The 6,825-nt window shown below is 40.0% G+C and overlaps 1 long non-coding RNA gene across 1 annotated transcript in view; it reads right to left on the bottom strand.

Moving 5' to 3' along the window:
* Positions 1-996: 996 nt before the first annotated feature.
* LOC133219409 (uncharacterized) overlaps positions 997-6,825 on the bottom strand; it is a 28,961-nt gene continuing 23,132 nt past the window's right edge. The window contains exon 2 of the long non-coding RNA XR_009727433.1: positions 997-1,579. This is a non-coding gene — a long non-coding RNA (uncharacterized LOC133219409). The remainder of the gene's footprint in view (positions 1,580-6,825) is intronic.

The raw sequence follows: 6,825 nt of genomic DNA, 5'->3' as shown, positions 1-6,825 counted from the left end.
GTGTACGTGGGTGTAGGACACAACACATTGCTCCCATCCTGTTTCCAACATCCTGCTGTGTTCCTGCAAAAATAATTCATGGACTGTGTTCCCTGCTTCACAGCAGCAAGGTTAGGAATGACTGCTCCTGTGGCAAGAGAAATCTATTGTATAGTCATACCACTGAGCTGCAGGTTAAATCTACAGAAACCTGCATATGACAGGAAAATGGAAACTAATATTAGAGAGTCATGAACACACAAACAATGGTTTTGAGAGGAAGCGAAATATATCCAGGTCTTAAAACTCCCCTTGGGAGCCAAACTGGAACATGGCTTCGAATTTTCTATCTGACATGCAACTTCAAGCTGAGCCAAAACCAGTATAGACCTTTGTGTTCTAGGTCATGTTTTGTGTATTCCATACACAGAATATAACAGGGGGAACAAACTGGTTGTCTCTGCCCACTGGGAATCCCCAGCTATTGGAGATTTTTCCTTTGGACAGTTTTAACTTGTGCCAATGGGTGGCCCAAGACTGGAGGAACCCAAGAACAGGGGAGCTGTTTAAATGGGTGGTTTAAAACTAACTATAGCTGTGTGTACAAGACCCCTTTGGACTTCTGCCAGGTACAGCTCAGCAAATCTGGAGACTGTGGGCCAAGCTGTACAATGCAGGCCTGTGGTGGTTTAAGACCTGAGGCACATTAATACTGTGAGGTTCAAAGGGATGCAGGGAAAAAAAAAGCACACAACGCACAAAGCAGCATCTTTCTGTAGCTGCGAGTTCTAGACCCAAGAGTTACTGCCTTGACTGAGGGAATAACCTGGAGGCATAATCAGCTCTGATCTGTTTGTTTTCATCTCCTCCTGGGATCCATTATATGATATTAACAAAATAAATCAATTTTAAATAACTCATTGTGTAAGCTTACAACAGAGTGGTTGTTTCTGGCATACCTCAGGGACATTGCACAGGACATTGCACACCATTATGAATGAATGAATGGGCCTTAGCTGTAGTGCAGTAATTTGTTTTAATAAAGTCTGAATATACACTGAGGTAATATTTGTGCAATCCCTAAGAGTGTTCTTAGGGCAGAAATTCACATATTAAGAGAACTGTGTTTATTTACATTTCAAGAGCAGTTATGGACAGAAAAGAGGCTCTAAAAAGGCACGAGGAGGGTCATATTTACTCTTTCCCTGTGGTTTTAGTTCAGACTTGCCTGGTGCACAAGTCAAAGATGTTTTCTTTTAAATGACAGTTACAGAAACTTCACATGGGATTTGAAAGCCATCTGCTTTTTATCCCCCTACACACAACAGACTGCCTGCAACTATATTTAACTGAAGAGCTGGCAGCGAGGAGAGACTCCAGATGCCCAGAATCTTCTTAGTCCTTTACAAGCATCAGTCCTCCTCTTAGAAAAGGAACACTTTGGTTGGTGGTAAGTGAAATCCATATACGCAGTAGCAGGACTACAGAAAAAGGACTGTTCTCAGGGCGGGAGTGGCTTTTTGGTCTGTTTTCTAATGGTAATTCGTTCTCCCGTTAAAAATGTCAGGAAGGGAACATTATACTTGGTCTTCAGGAAAGCCTTCCTGCGGAAAGTTGGATAGAGACATGTTGGTGCCTTTAAGTAAGGTTAAAACCTGAATATTGCATGTATGACATTTTGTATTCTCCACAACTATACTGGGACTGTATCTTGGATCAGTCCAGTACTAAACTGTTCTGAAGGCACTTCCTATGTTAACTTGCTTCTGCAGATGCTACCTGTTTCTTTCAAATTTATGACAGCTCCTTGGAAAGTTTAGTTCTGATTCCAAAATCAACTGTTTTTAAAAGGACAGAAGAAATCTCATTAACAGCATAACACACAAAAATAAAATGCCAAGGCTTGAAGGTCCAAATTCTCTGTTGGTAGCCAAGTATTCACTGCCATCTGACAGAGGCTAACCTGTGTTTGATTCTGGAGAGACATCTTTGTTGGTCACACAGTGTTTCAAATAAAAAAAAAATTAATTAAAGGCTTTTCTGCAGTATATGTATGTTTTTTGTATGGAACTGTTTTTTTGTAAGGACAACTTCTTTCTCTTCCCCAGGCTACCTCCTTACTAGAATACATGTTTCTTGATATAGGGATTAGATACATTTATTATTGGGGCAGTTCACTACATCATAAAGGTAGGTCTGCTGCTCCTGGATTGCTGCTTCAGCAGCAGTGGAGCTCGTGAGAGTGCTGCAAAAGCATGATGCTGAAGATAAGGTTGGTATGGAATTTCCAGGCTCAGCACTGAGATCAGTTGTAGCTGTCTCTCTCTTTCCAAACAACAATATCCCTTCTGGGCAGCAGTTACTGATGTTTGGCTTTGACCCTGAAGCAAATCTTTGCAAGCTTTGGAAAGTTTGAATGCAATCATTTGGCTGCCTTGCAGTTATCGCAAGTGAACAAAAATGTTTTTCATCTGTTAGGAACTTCGTTTAGCTCAAGGCAGCTGAAACTTCATTCCAACACTTCACAAGCCTTTATGCTTTTCCCTTTAGTGTTTTGTCAGATTCAGGGTGTAGACTCTCTACAGAAACTGCTTAACGAAGGGAATAAAACCCAAATGCCCAATACTGCTGCAGAACTCAATTTCATCGGGAGTGACAGCCCCATGTTTCATCTGTCCCCAAGACGTTCTGTTAAAACCAACTACCAATAAAAGTTCTTCTTGAGGGAGGAATATAAGTAATATGAGTTAAACCCTTTGCTGTGTATCACTTAGAGGCCAAGGGAAATTGTTCATTTTATACGTGTAACAGAAGTTCCACGGCAATCTACATGACAATCCCCATGATACAGCAGAGTTTCATTTGTCAACCCACATTGACAGGAAGGTAGAGGTCAAAAGAGGGATCTTTTAAAAAAATATTCACTACATAAAGAAGGATATAAACCATGCTCCCTCCTTACAAATAGAACTTTGGCAATCATTGCAAAGTTATCACAAAACCCCAGTTTACACTAAACATTCTTTACTGGATAAAAGTAACAAAGTCATAATAGGAAATCTTATCACAAAACTGTGAGCCTGATTTACACAAAGAACCTTGTGTTTGCAACCTAATTTAGGAGCATTTTTATGTGCTTATACACAAGCATGATCACGGGCATGAAGCGCATTTCTGAATTGGAATCAGGTCGCTCTTAATATTTCCTGATGTTTTAGGAGGTAGCATTGTAGGAGTTACATTATAAAAGTGAAAATTAATAGCTTTTGAATATTTCTCAACTGCTTTTCATTTCCTTACATCTGTGCATGGACAAAACCACAGTATTTCCATTAAGTAGATTAGCATTCAAAGTCCTGTTTTGAAGTTAGGATGAAAAAGAGCTGATTCTTCTGTTACTCCTGAAACTTGTCACTAAATTTGCTTCTGTAGAGCCAGGGAAACAATCATTTTCATGAGAGGCAACATCATCAAAATTGCCAGAGGGAGCCCCTGAAACCAAATTCTAACATATCCCAGTTATTTTCTTCCAAGAGCCAGTCCAATGCCCATGACAGCGATATGCACATTGTCACTCACTTATGTCTTAGACTGCATGTTCTTTAAAATTGCAGTCTGCTCTGAGCTGCCCTCATTAAAGGTCCTCTAAAGGATAATGTGTGGCTGTATCCCAAGGCAGCTGCCTGGTAATGTGGGGAGGAAGTACTTAAAAACATATTTAGAAGTACAGCTATAGCTCAGATATATTTCTTCTAATGAAGAAGATGACAGCAATAGTCACCAGTGCCAGTCCAAAGGGGATAGTGCTAATTGACAGAGCCTTTAAGTAAGCTTTATTCAAAATGGTATACATAAGGTCCTATTAAAATAGCAGGTCTGCATATGAGAACTATGATAATTGAAAAATTCCTCCCTTTGATACAAATGCTTTAACACAACATTATTGTTGTCAGGTATTCTTTTACAGTAGTAAATTCAGGCTGGACTTGACTTAATGACGTATCTCTTCTCTTAAGTAAGTTAAGGAGCATGCACAATAACAATCTTCAGCTGTTTTTCACGAAACTCAAGTGATGCTTGGTAGTGTGGCATTAGTAAATCAGTGCTAAGAGCCTGAGCCAAAGATTCCTGAAGTAAATGGAGCCTTTTTGTCTGACTTCAAGGGACAAATGAGCTACCATATACTGAAGATATTTTGTTATTCTTACAGCCTTAAGATATAAAGAGCTGTCTATGATCTGCATAAGCACTTTCAGAATGCTTTTCCAGGAAGAAGTGTAAATCCAGAAGAGTACAAAGAGCAACTGGGAACTAGGAAAAGATAAATTAACACCTTTAGCAGCTCTTTGTGTGTGAAGGAAAAACACTGTTTCATCCACTGATGACAGGAAGTGTAGCTATATCCGCTTCATCCAGTGTTGGTACGAAGTACAGATACATCAGACTGTACTCTGAGCCAAACTGGTTTGACAGAGAATCTGTCTTTTCCCCTCTTCTAAAACTACATATAAATCTAACCTGCTTCACTGAAAAAACAGAGGAGGAGTGACAGAATGCGTGACTCACTTTAATCATAGAATCATATAAAGACATTCTAATGTATTTTGTACTTTCTGTGCTAAATCACAAGCCTCAGAGTGGATTCTTTTGGGGGGCAGGCTAAAACTGGTTTTGTCATTTATTTGTTGTTGGCTTTCACAGTCTGCTCTGGTCTGGAGAGATTCGACATTGAGATTCTCCAGCCTAGTTTTCACAGACCATGCGTTCTTGTAAACAGTTCCCAGGACAGAATATTGTAGTCCAATGCCATTTATTAAATGGCAGTGCACTAGTGTTTTCCTATCTTTTCTTCCTCCCTTGCTGCCTTTTGTTGAACCATATTTCATTTGGCAATAAGCAGGAAATGAATCACTGTCAGCACTTGAACCATCAGGTACTAATCAGGTCCTAGCAATATCCAGTAATTAAAATGCTACAGGTCAGCTTAAACTACAGAATTCTCACCTGGATTCAAAATTTCACCAGTGTTTTGGCTCACAGGAACTGGAGAGTTTCTCTAAGCTCAACTTGATTCCCAAAACACAAAACGGCATTGGATTTGATTACAATACTTCATGTAGCTGGTGGTTGTTTCTGTGTTAGACAATGAAATGTAAGAAGTTTGCTGGCTGCAGGGACCAGAAGCCACATGCACACAAGCCCCGGTGCAAAGTATCAGTCAAATGTTGTGCTTGGTATTATACAGAGAATACTTTTGTTCTCTCTCATTTCGTCTTCTCCCTAAATAAGTTCAAAGACAATACCAACAAAAGATACCTATGGAGACTTAAGGAGATGAGGGTGATAATGTACAAAAGCAAAACACAGTGACAATGTGCCCCTACAAAGCAAATAAACAGTGAAGAGTTCTGGTTAAAGAAATACTAAAGATTTCTAGTTTGATAGTAAATCAATAATCTAGTGCTCTAGAGACAGTGGTTTGTGTATAAAATACCTGTTGCTGTAGGGTTCTGGTTCTGTCTAGGGGCTCTGTATTTCTGAGGGAAATAGTAATAGCAATATTAACAACAATAATAATAGTCCAAAGCCCCTGCCATTAGCTTAACTGAGGCATCCATGCATAATACTACAGTACAGTCAGGATATCACAGAACCAAAATATTAATGTTGGAATGCTGGAGAAGAAAGGACAAAGAACACAGGATGAGCAAAGAGTCTGTGTTAGGAAACACTACTCTGAATACACAAACTTTGGGAGAGGAAATAAAATCTCCCCCAAACCCTGCTTATCTGTAGAAAAGCAACAAAATAAACTGATACGGTTTTCCCCTGTGAAGAGTCCGAGGTGCTGCATCAGCTCTCTCCTGCTCTTTTTGCAAGAACTGTTTTCACACCACGTGTGACTGGACTGTTGACTGCTCTGTTTCCTCATATGCAAGTTTACACATCTAGCCACCCTGCTGTTATGAGGCGGGGTATAGTTTGCAACAGCCACTGCTAAAATAACTGCTGTCTCACTTGTGATGTTCTCACAGAATATTTCTCGGTGGTAACGTATGGGAAGGGATAGAAAATGTCCAGCTGGGTTTTCAGAGCAATCAGCATTTGCCTCATTAATTTGCCTATCTGGATTTGGAAGAGTGAAATTAATGGAGCTCTTAAAATCTGGCCTAAAGCTCAACCGAATCCTTCGGACAAAGTCACTGAACAAAGAAATTCAAGGATAAATTATCAAAGTCTGATAACTGTAAAAGCAGCTGCTGACAGTGACCTCAAACCACAGGCACCATAACCACCCAAAGCATGGGCTAATGAAAGCAATTCAGAAACCTCAAACCTATCAGCAAAACCGCTTTGTGAGGTAACCAGTCGTATCACAAGGGTATGCATGCTTTTCTATGGATTCGAGTGGGGAGCAGGGTTTATGCAAGTGACAGCAAATCAAAAGAAGAAACAGAAGGACCTGTAACTGGGAAAAAGTCTAGAAAAGCACCTTCCACCATACTGTCACTGAAATGCTGTGAACTGGATAAAAAAGAAACACCTTGATTCTTACTGTGTTTTGGGGGAATATGTTCCTTTATTTGCATATTTTGTAAATTCACAAGACTACATCAAAGATATCTAGCACGTTTTGTGTCGTTAGGCAGGATGATACTCTCTTCAAAGATGGTGAAGTTTTACGAGAGTCAAATTTTATTCCCTGTTGCAGGATCCCACTGAAGATCTTGCTCCTGCAGGCTTCAAAAAATCTGGTGCTCTAAAGCTCTTTGTCCTTGGCAGAGTCCGGGTACTCAGTGAGAGCTGTGACTCTGCACTTCCCTTGATTACAGCTGCAAAGGCAAT

The sequence above is a fragment of the Neopsephotus bourkii genome, unplaced genomic scaffold, assembly GCF_033783945.1.
Source record: "Neopsephotus bourkii isolate Nb327-2 ecotype Australia unplaced genomic scaffold, CSIRO-AGI_Nbou_v1 NB_1350, whole genome shotgun sequence".
NCBI classification, from domain to species: domain Eukaryota; kingdom Metazoa; phylum Chordata; class Aves; order Psittaciformes; family Psittacidae; genus Neopsephotus; species Neopsephotus bourkii.
The sequence above is the reverse complement of the archived record's forward strand: the minus strand, read 5'-3'. Positions and strand labels throughout refer to the sequence as shown.